Genomic DNA, 12500 nt, shown 5'->3' on the forward strand with positions numbered 1-12500 from the left:
GAACAATGGGAAAAGATAGCACTAAACACACATAAATCCGCTAGAAACGCTTGGAGAAAGAACAGAGTTTTAAATTTCAATCCCTCTGGTATAAAACCCCCGAGATTATTCATAGATTTGCCCCTGAAGTCCCAAACCAATGTTGGAGATGTGACACCAATGACGGATCCTTCTTGCACATTACTTGGTCATGCCCTCTACTGAAGACCTATTGGGTCAAAGTTCATGACCTTACACAAAAAATATATGGCTACCCCATCCCATTCGAACCAGCCATAAAGAGTATAAAAACTCAATTTTACCGCATCTGATAAATGCAGCCAGATCACAGATACCAGCTTTATGGAAGCAAAAAACCATACCCTCAATTCAAACCTGGCTGCAAAAAGTGACCAAAATTCAAAAACTGGAGGAACTGATCCACAGTGCACAGTACACTATGGATAAATACCATTTAATTTGGGATAGATGGAGAGCCTTTCTGAGAGATAATAAGGAACTGATCATCAGCTCAACCCCTGACAGATAAAGATGCATACCCTCTGACAGGACAGGAGTTAATTTGAAACCCCCTCACCGACACACCCCTTAAGCCTGATAGCGGCTGGTAACCTCTATCTTATGTTCTGAACCCAAATCACCACCCCCTACTAACAGCTTAAATACATCTGGTAAAAACAACGGGGTGAAAAGCTGGTACCGAACCCCACTATACCGGGGTCTGGAGATGAAGTCGCTGCCACGGAGAACCCCCTTCTAATACTATCCCGTCCTTCTTTGATGAAACTGTTAGCAGGTGGAAAGATGGCTAATGTAACAAGCTGATATTCGAAACATGTCCAATAGAGTGTTAGCAGTGGTTATATAAGACATGTTCAAATGTTGTTTCAAGATTTGGAGTCAATTTACTGTATAGACTCCACTAGTTACTCAGTTAAATTAGTTCTATATTAGGATGCATGAGTTAGCTGTAACGCGCTATAAAATAGGCGCGCAAATTCCAAAGAAGCTAAACAACCTGCTAGAGTATATAACTGGCCTTCTGAATTAACACTCCCATAGACTGCAATAATAAGAGGAAGGTTGGCTATTAATGGAATGTATCTGTAACCTTAACAAGCGCCTGTACGCATTTCTCATGTTTTTCAAGTTGTACATGTTATTTCAAATTCTTGTATGCTTGGTTTTCTTATGCTTAATAAACAATATTGAAACAGAAAAAGTGAATTGTATATGGCCCATGCTCTGCTACCTCAGGTGGCCAGCAGCAGGTCTCTTTGAGGCCCGCAACGGACCCCCTTTTATGAGTGTAGGCACTTGCTGACTGGTATAGGTAGAGTAGGGACCCTTTCCACAGAGGAAACCTCCATGCTGGTGAGAGGGTCTAGCACAGAATGGTGTTGCATGCAGTCCACTTTGGAAGCAAATATCTTCTATTTCTACAACCGAATACAATTTGCAACCTAGTTGTTTTATGGCTTCTAGTGCTCCAGCGTGCTGTGTTATGAGTGCAGGGGGTTAATGATTGCTCACTGCAGTATCTCCCTAGAGTCCTGTTGCAATATTTTTGAAAGACGTTACACAGACAGGCTTTGTCTCTAAGCTGGACGCACATTTTCCATACATATCTGCTCTATAAATAAACCCTCACAAGTCTGAAAGTGAAGCACCTCCTGAGCGTCTATACAAGATGAATTCCTATTATGCTATCACCATAATCTTGCATTTTTTTCTGTTTTTGCAGCTACCAGGATGCGGTTGACAGGTGAGTGGTTAGGGAGGGGACTGTGTGGGAGATGTGCCTACACGGGGCGTCCCTGTAACCAATGTAATCAATGATTGCATCCAACCAAGCCTCCCACCTGAATGCTAATTTGTGAAGATCCTGCTAGATTGGTATGGCAGGGAAAGGGTGTATGACAGTGCACCTGATTGGCTGACTGGCGCCTGCTGGCCAGATAGAGGTAGGAAAATGCCTGAACTGGTAGTGAGCATTTGTGTGTGTTGCAGTTTGCATTCAGTTTGCAGGTGATGGGGGTGAAGTCCCTGGAGGTGAGAGAGCCAGCATTTCCCTCTGGGTATTGCATGGTGGTTTGGGGACCCCAGCAAGTGAGAGAGGCGAACCAGGGTTTGTGATCATAGTCTAATGTCCTACCATATTATTATGTGTTTATATAGTGCTGACATCTTCTGCACCACATTACAGAGCCCATAGTCATGTCACTGACTGTCCTCAGAGGAGCTCACACTCTAATCCTACCATAGTCATAGTGTAATGTCCTACCCCAGATACTCAGATCTCCAAACTGTATGACTAATAACTTTTAATATGTATTAATAAATATTTTTTATTCACATCATTTTTGTGGTTAGATTTGGGTGCAGATGGGTTCTGCTTTTTCTTCTCGTTTTTCATACATACAAGTGTGAACCCTGCCCAAGACGTTTAGTAGACCAAAAACTGCAGCAGGTCACGGTTTTCCTCAAATACGCCGCCCTCTAAACCCGTGCAAACTGCAGCATCGCTATGAAAGGCGTTTTCTTTATACACTGCGGTAAGAGAAAACACAACAAATCCACCCGTGTGAACTTGGCTGTAATCAGTGTTGTTTCTTTCTGTAATCGCACGATGCTTCTACCTGTGACTACAACCACACAGTGGCAGCCAGGCTTCAATAGCTTCTCATTACAAAACAAAATCTAGGAAGTGAAAGTTCCCACAACGACTCTAAACTGCAAGCACACTCCCAACCTGCTGATAAATGCTGCAAGCACGATACCAGCCTGCTGACAAAAGCTGCAAATACGATACCAGCCTGCTGACAAACGCTGCAAGCATGATACCAGCCTGCTGACAAAAGCTGCAAATACGATACCAGCCTGCTGACAAACGCTGCAAGCATGATACCAGCCTGCTGACAAAAGCTGTAAGCACGATACCAGCCTGCTGACAAAAGCTGCAAGCACGATACCAGCCTGCTGACAAAAGCTGCAAGCACGATACCAGCCTGCTGACAAAAGCTGCAAGCACGATACCAGCCTGCTGATAAACGCTGCAAGCACGATACCAGCCTGCTGATAAAAGCTGCAAGCACGATACCAGCCTGCTGATAAACGCTGCAAGCACGATACCAGCCTGCTGACAAAAGCTGCAAGCACGATACCAGCCTGCTGATAAACGCTGCAAGCACGATACCAGCCTGCTTATAAAACGCTGCAAGCACGATACCAGCCAGCTGACCAAAATTGCAAGCATTATACCAGCCTGCTGACAAAAGCTGCAAGCACGATACCAGCCTGCTGATAAACGCTGCAAGCACAATACCAGCCTGCTGACAAAAGCTGCAAGCACGATACCAGCCTGCTGACAAAAGCTGCAAGCACGATACCAGCCTGCTGATAAACGCTGCAAGCACGATACCAGCCTGCTTATAAAACGCTGCAAGCACGATACCAGCCTGCTGATAAATGCTGCAAGCACGATACCAGCCTGCTGATAAACGCTGCAAGCACGATACCAGCCTGCTGTTAAACGCTGCAAGCACGATACCAGCCTGCTGATAAATGCTGCAAGCACGATACCAGCCTGCTGATAAATGCTGCAAGCACGATACCAGCCTGCTGACAAAAGCGGCAAGCGTGATACCAGCCTGCTGACAAAAGCTGCAAGCACAATACCAGCCTGCTCATAAATGCTGCAAGCACGATACCAGCCTGCTGACAAAAGCTGCAAGCACACTCCCAACCTGCTGATAAAAGAAGCAAATACGATACCAGCCTGCTGACAAAAGCTGCAAGCATGATACCAGCCTGCTGATAAACACTGCAAGCACAATACCAGCCTGCTGACAAAAGCTGCAAGCACGATACCAGCCTGCTGACAAAAGCTGCAAGCACGATACCAGCCTGCTGCTAAACGCTGCAAGCACGATACCAGCCTGCTTATAAAACGCTGCAAGCACGATACCAGCCTGCTGATAAATGCTGCAAGCACGATACCAGCCTGCTGATAAACGCTGCAAGCACGATACCAGCCTGCTGTTAAACGCTGCAAGCACGATACCAGCCTGCTGATAAATGCTGCAAGCACGATACCAGCCTGCTGATAAATGCTGCAAGCACGATACCAGCCTGCTGACAAAAGCGGCAAGCGTGATACCAGCCTGCTGACAAAAGCTGCAAGCACAATACCAGCCTGCTCATAAATGCTGCAAGCACGATACCAGCCTGCTGACAAAAGCTGCAAGCACACTCCCAACCTGCTGATAAAAGCTGCAAATACGATACCAGCCTGCTGACAAAAGCTGCAAGCACGATACCAGCCTGCTGACAAAAGCTGCAAGCACACTCCCAACCTGCTGATAAACGCTGCAAGCACGATACCAGCCTGCTGACAAAAGCTGCAAGCACAATACCAGCCTGCTGACAAAAGCTGCAAGCACACTACCAGCCTGCTGATAAACGATGTAAGCACACTAACAGCCTGCTGACAAAAGCTGCAAGCATGATACCAGCCTGCTGACAAAAGCTGCAAGCACGATACCAGCCTGCTTATAAACGATGTAAGCACACTAACAGCCTGCTGACAAAAGCTGCAAGCACAATACCAGCCTGCTGACAAAAGCTGCAAGCATGATACCAGCCTGCTGACAAAAGCTGCAAGCACGATACCAGCCTGCTGATAAACACTACAAGCACGATACCAGCCTGCTGACAAAAGCTGCAAGCACGATACCAGCCTGCTGATAAACGCTGCAAGCACAATACCAGCCTGCTGACAAAAGCTGCAAGCACGATACCAGCCTGCTGACAAAAGCTGCAAGCACGATACCAGCCTGCTGACAAAAGCTGCAAGCACACTCCCAACCTGCTGATAAACGCTGCAAGCACGATACCAGCCTGCTGACAAAGCTGCAAGCACGATACCAGCCTGCTGATAAACGCTGCAAGCACGATACCAGCCTGCTGATAAATGCTGCAAGCACGATACCAGCCTGCTGACAAAAGCTGCAAGCGTGATACCAGCCTGCTGACAAAAGCTGCAAGCACAATACCAGCCTGCTCATAAATGCTGCAAGCATGATACCAGCCTGCTGACAAAAGCTGCAAGCACACTCCCAACCTGCTGATAAAAGCTGCAAATACGATACCAGCCTGCTGACAAAAGCTGCAAGCACACTCCCAACCTGCTGATAAACGCTGCAAGCACGATACCAGCCTGCTGATAAACGCTGCAAGCAGGATACCAGCGTGCTGACAAAAGCTGCAAGCACAATACCAGCCTGCTGACAAAAGCTGCAAGCACACTCCCAACCTGCTGATAAACGCTGCAAGCACGATACCAGCCTGCTGATAAACGCTGCAAGCAGGATACCAGCGTGCTGATAAACGCTGCAAGCACAATACCAGTCTGCTGATAAACGCTGCAAGCATGATACCAGCCTGCTGACAAAAGCTGCAAGCACAATACCAGCCTGCTGACAAAAGCTGCAAGCACACTACCAGCCTGCTGATAAACGATGTAAGCACACTAACAGCCTGCTGACAAAAGCTGCAAGCATGATACCAGCCTGCTGACAAAAGCTGTAAGCACGATACCAGCCTGCTGATAAACGATGTAAGCACACTAAGGCCTAGTGCACACCAGAGCGGTTCTGCTGCTGTTTGCGATCCGCTTGCTGGTGCGGATCCGCTAGGGTAATGTATTTCAATGGGCTGGTGCACACCAGAGCGGGAGGCGTTTTGCAGAAACGCATACTCCCGGGCTGCTGCAGATTTTGGATTGCGGATGCGTTTCTGCCTCAATGTTAAGTATAGGAAAAACGCAAACCACTCTGAAAAATGGCACTTCAGAGCAGTTTGCCAGGCGTTTTTTGTTACAGTAGCTGTTCAGTAACAGCTTTACTGTAACAATATATAAAATCTACTACACCAAAACTGCTACACAAAACCGCAAAACGCTAGCTGAAACGCTACAGAAAAAGAAGAAAAAGCGTTTCAAAATCTGCTAGCATTTTACGGATCTGCTAGCGGTTTTTGGTGTGCACCAGGCCTAACAGCCTGCTGACAAAAGCTGCAAGCATGATACCAGCCTGCTGACAAAAGCTGCAAGCACGATACCAGCCTGCTGATAAACACTACAAGCACGATACCAGCCTGCTGACAAAAGCTGCAAGCACGATACCAGCCTGCTGATAAATGCTGCAAGCGTGATACCAGCCTGCTGATAAACGCTGCAAGCACAATACCAGCCTGCTGACAAAAGCTGCAAGCACGATACCAGGCTGCTGATAAACACTGCAAGCACGATACCAGCCTGCTGACAAAAGCTGCAAGCACACTACCAGCCTGCTGATAAACGCTGCAAGCACGATACCAGCCTGCTGATAAATGCTGCAAGCGTGATACCAGCCTGCTGATAAACGCTGCAAGCACAATACCAGCCTGCTGACAAAAGCTGCAAGCACGATACCAGGCTGCTGATAAACACTGCAAGCACGATACCAGCCTGCTGACAAAAGCTGCAAGCACACTACCATCCTGCTGATAAACGCTGCAAGCACGATACCAGCCTGCTGACAAAAGCTGCAAGCACGATACCAGCCTGCTGATAAACACTGCAAGCACAATACCAGCCTGCTGACAAAAGCTGCAAGCACACCACCAGCCTGCTGATAAACGCTGCAAGCACGATACCAGCCTGCTGACAAAAGCTGCAAGCATGATACCAGCCTGCTGACAAAAGCTGCAAGCACGATACCAGCCTGCTGATAAACGCAGCAAGCATGATACCAGCCTGCTGGCAAAAGCTGCAAGCACACTACCAGCGTGCTGATAAACGCTGCAAGCACGATACCAGCCTGCTGACAAAAGCTGCAAGCACGATACCAGCCTGCTGATAAACGCTGCAAGCACGATATCAGCCTGCTGACAAAAGCTGCAAGCACAATACCAGCCTGCTGATAAACGCTGCAAGCACAATACCAGTCAATAGAGAGCTAATACGGCAGTTGTGGGAGTACTGGCCCAAGGGCCCAGGTGCAGTTGCAACCTCTGCACCCCCTATTGCTACACCACTGCTACCAGCCTGCTGATAAGAGCTGCAAGCAGACTACCAGCCTGCTGATAAGCCTGCTGATAAAGTAACACAGGATATGAGCAGCATTCACAGGTGTGAGCTACAGTAAACAAACTTTATCAGAGAAGTACTGGTATTCGGTAGTTGCACAAAGTTTGGGTTGGGTACTTTGTGTTTCCATCGCTGAGCATTCCATAGTTACTCTCTACACCAGGGGCGTACCAATAGGGGTTGCAGAGGTTGCGACTGCATCAGGGCCCTTGGGCCAAAGGGGCCCCGAAAGGCCCTCCCTCAACTGCAGTGTTAGCTCTCTATTGGTCCTGTGCTCATAATAATCACTTCTATAGATACTTTGAATAGTGGTAATTATTAACAAACTGTTCCCCATCCCCTTCTTGCACCTCTGGCACTGTAGTTGCCATTGGCAGGTTTTGGTGCGCCGTATCAATTGTTATGTATAGAGTGCTTGGGGGGCCCCATTGTAAAACTTGCATTGGGGCCCACTGCTCCTTAGCTACGCCACTGCTCTACACTCTGCTATGGTTTAGCACAAAGCTGCAAAAAAAAAAGCTGCGTTATCTCCTAGGAGATAATTTTCATAATAACTTTTCAGCATTTTACAATTTACAATTTTACAATTTAAATAGTAACCAAAAATTGGTGAAAAAATACTACCAAGTTTATTTTGAGTATTTTCTTGCTTGTTGGTCGCATTTTATGACAAGTTGTGAAAATATCCCCTAGTCCTAGGAGAAACTCAGGAGAAAAAGAGGATTGCATAGGGGCCCAGGACTAAAATTTGTTATCTATACTGACTGCATCACCTACTCAATCTGACCAACAATTCATCAGCAGTCTTTTAGCTGTTCATGTGAGCAGTACAAGAGCCTGCAGCACACCGAGATGATAAAAGCCATGTTTTCTTTATTGGTACTATGACTAATGACGTTATGTCTGAAACGGGTCAGCTGCCATTTTTGTCCTCTTGAACAGGGCCGGATTTCTGGCAAGGCCACATAGGCCATGGCCTAGGGCACCAGAAGTTTAGGGGCGGCTCAGTGAGGGGCAGGAAAGCTGTTCTATGCAGTCATCCCTATCTACAAGAACAGCTTTAACCTTTGAACTCTCTGTCCTGTACTTGTGCCGTCCCTGCAAGCTCTATCCTGCAGGTATACATCAGTCTAACTCTCATGGTGATGCAATGGGTCCATCATTAATGAGATGGCAAGCATAACATAACATTTCAAAACATAACTTCTAATCTATACACGTATTACTAAAATAGCTATTGTCTGTGACATCAATGATGGAAAGAAAGTTGAATTCTCATTGGGGCACACAGAGATAACAACCATACAGATGGTATAGTTGGCCTTGGGCGGTAAAAAGTACATATCCGGCCCAGCGGCCCTGCACTTGAATTTACCAAAAAAGAAAATGTGGCTTTTATCTCATCATGGTCTGCACTATTGTAACATACCACTTTGTGGACTACCAGCTAATAGACTGGCACCGCTCCAATCTGTGCTGAACTCAGCTGCTCGTCTCATTCATCTCTTCTCTCGCTCTTCCTCTGCTGCTCCTCTCTGTCAAGCTCTTCACTGGCTGCCAATTAACCAGAGGATCCAGTTCACACTCCTAAACCTAACCTACAAAGCTCTCCATAACCTCTCTCCCCGGTACATCTCACTAGTTTCCAGATACCAACCCAACCGCAATCTCAGATCTGCACATGATCTTCTTTTGTCCTCAGATAGAATCAACATGCATCCACGTATACAAGATTTTGCAGGTGCTTCACCCCTCCTCTGAAATGCCCTTCCACAACACTTCTGTCACTCTCCAACCTCTGATATCTTTAAACGCTTCCTTAAAGAGCAACTCCAGTGAAAATAATGTAATAAAAAAGTGCATAATTTTTACAATAATTATGTATAAATGATTTAGTCAATATTTGCCTATTGTAAAATCTTTCCTTTCCCTGATTTACATTCTGACATACTGTATATCACATGGTGACATTTTTAATGCTGGCAGGTGATGTCACTGGAAGGAGATGCTGCTTGCTTTTTTGGCAGTTGAAAACAGCTGTAAACAGCTATTTCCCACAATGCAATGATGTTCACGGACAGGAAACTGTCAGGACCATGGTCCTGACATTACACTGTAAAATTAAAAACAATGGTGCACATGCCAGCCTGGGGCCCCAGGAACTCTCACTGCCCGGGGCCCCAGAACCAGCATGTCACACCATATGTGAGCGCAGTCAAGCCCTGGAGCTGCCACCCCCAAGAGCCTGTCCCCAACTGCTTTGAAACTTACCAAACATACGAAGGGAAATACTCACTCCCAAACAGTCCTCTGCTGCTTTATAAAGCCTGCAGGCTGCTTATAAGCCAATAAGAAGTGCACACACACGTTACACCTAGTCTGCAGTGATTAAAGAGAACCCGAGGTGGGTTTGAAGAATGTGATCTGCATACAGAGGCTGGGTCTGCCTATACAGCCCAGCCTCTGTTGCTATCCCAAAAACCCCTAAGGTCCCCCTGCACTCTGCAATCCCTCATAAATCACAGCCACGCTGCTGACAAACAGCTTGTCAGAGCTGGCTGTGTTTATCTCTATAGTGTCAGTCTGCTGCTCTCCACGCCTCCTGCAGAACTCCAGTCCCCGCCTGCATCCCTTCCCTCCCTGCTGATTGGAGGGAAGGGACGGGGGCAGGGACCGGAGCTATGCAGGAGGCGGGGGAGCAGCTGAGACTGACACTACAGATGTAAACACAGCCTCACAGCACGGCTGTGATTTATGAGGGATTGCGGAGTGCAGGGGGACCTTAGTGGGGTTTGGGATAGCAACATAGGCTGGGCTGTATAGGCAGATCCAGCCTCTGTATGCAGATAACATTCTTTAAACACACCTCGGGTTCTCTTTAATCAAGCAGAAGCTGAGCAGGTCAGCCAATCGTTGGAGAGGGCTTCAGTTGCATATAGACAATGGCTATATGACCAGCAGGGGGCACCAGCGTGCAGGATATTCCCTCTCATCTGCCCCCCTCCTAACTAAACTGCATGGGAATCCACAATAAAATTAAAAACAATGGTGCACAAGCCAGCCAGGGGCCCCAGGAACTCTCACTGCCTGGGGCCCCAGAACCAGCATGTCACACCATATGTGAGCGCAGTCAAGCCCTGGAGCTGCCACCCCCAAGAGCCTGTCCCCAACTGCTCTGAAACCTACCAAACATACAAAGGGAAATACTCACTCCCAAACAGCAGAGGATTTTTATTGTGGATTACCATGCAGTTTAGTTAGGAGGGGGCAGATGAGAGGGAATATCCTGCACGCTGGTGCCCCCTGCTGGTCATATAGCCATTGTCTATATGCAACTAAAGCCCTCTCCAACGATTGGCTGACCTGCTCAGCTTCTGCTTGATTAATCACTGCAGACTAGGTGTAACGTGTGTGTGCACTTCTTATTGGCTTATAAGCAGCCTGCAGGCTTTATAAAGCAGCAGAGGACTGTTTGGAAGTGAGTATTTCCCTTTGTATGTTTGGTAAGTTTCAGAGCAGTTGGGGACAGGCTCCTGGGGGTGGCAGCTCCAGGGCTTGACTGCGCTCACATATGGTGTGACATGCTGGTTCTGGGGCCCCGGGCAGTGAGAGTTCCTGGGGCCCCAGGCTGGCTTGTGCACCATTGTTTTTAATTTTATTGTGGATTCCCATGCAGTTTAGTTAGGAGGGGGGCAGATGAGAGGGAATATCCTGCACGCTGGTGCCCCCTGCTGGTCATATAGCCATTGTCTATATGCAATTGAAGTCCTCTCCAACGATTGGCTGACCTGCTCAGCTTCTGCTTGATTAATCACTGCAGAGTAGGTGTAACGTGTGTGTGCACTTCTTATTGGCCTTTAAGCAGCCTGCAGGCTTTATAAAGCAGCAGAGGATTGTTTGGGAGTGAGTATTTCCATTTGTATGTCTGACATCACACTGTGGGAGGGGTTTCACCACAATATCAGCCATACAGAGCCCCCTGATGACCTGTTTGTGAAAAGGTAAATATTTCTCATGGGAAAGGGGGTATTCGCTACTGATGGTTGGGGGGGGGGGGGGGGGGCTACAAAGCAACTAAGGTGGGTACACACCGTGACGCATTCACCCTATTTCATAATCAAATCCATCATTATCTATCAGTCACAAGCATCGGAACTGACAATTACACTTTTCTCAGCCCCTAGATGTCACGTATGCCCCTTGCCGCAGCTCTGATCCTCTCCCGGTCCCCTGGCAGCCTCCGAAGGTTCATTGGTTCCCCATCGGGTTGGTATCTTCTGCGCAGGCGAGTCCATGCCATCGGGAGGATACTGCGCAGTACGACCCGATGATGTGGGCGTGTTCTTACGTGGGGAGGGTGCACGTCCCCCTGCATGTGCAGAAGATGCCTGCCCACCAGGGGTCAGCGATCCATTACAGGCTGTAGAAGACCGGAGCTGCAGCGAGGCCCACAGGCACTTCTAGGTGATGGAGGAAGCCCCAGGTAAGTAAAAAAGCATATGATTATTAGCTCACCTCAGAACTCAGATCACCTCTATCTGATGCACCTATAAAGGTGTTCATTATCAACATAGCACCAATAAAAAGCTAATGAGATGGATGAAGAAGGGTCGAGCTCTGTTAACCCCCTTGGTGTTATGATTCAATTTTTTTTTTTTTGCACCCTTTCAGACCCTAAAACCTGGAAAAAAAATCATGTTGCCAGGGAGATCTGCAGCAGTTCAGCAATCACTCACCTCCCTGGAGCTCCAGCGCTGCAGTTATGCCTCCATCCTCTGGGTGGCGATACAACGCTAAAGTGAGATTGCTGGCTGTCGTCATGACAGCCAGCGATCTCAACAGGAGGAAGCAGAGCCCCGGAGGAGAGGAAGAAGAATGGCGTCCGATGTCGGGATCCCTGGGAGGTATGTAGAAACGTCTGCTGCGCGCATTGCTCTGCACACAGACTCCGGTGGCTACCCCGTGTGCAGGTTGGGGTTACCGCTCTGATCTGCGGCTTTCCGCCCCGACCCTAGCTCGGGATTGCCGCCAAGGAGGTTAAAACAGCGCAGGAGATTTGGGCGCTGCCGGCGCCACCATAGACCGTAATAGGAATTTCAGCTATAGCGGCGCACAGTCAGTAACTTCGGCGCCGTCAGAAGACAGAGCTGTAGTTACTTTTAAAACACTGTAATTCGGCCGCCAGTGATAGCTGGAAGCTGAATGACATCATTCTTCACCATCCACGTGGACCTGGAGGGGGAATAGTAATTAACGCTGCCAGCGCTGTATTCATTCATACGTACATGAAGGAGGGCCCCTCTCTGGCTCAAGGGCCCCAGTGCGGTTGCAATCTCTGCTTCACCTATCACTATGCCACTTGTAACAGTGC

Source organism: Hyperolius riggenbachi, chromosome 9 (genome assembly GCF_040937935.1).
Source record: "Hyperolius riggenbachi isolate aHypRig1 chromosome 9, aHypRig1.pri, whole genome shotgun sequence".
Lineage (NCBI taxonomy): Eukaryota > Metazoa > Chordata > Amphibia > Anura > Hyperoliidae > Hyperolius > Hyperolius riggenbachi.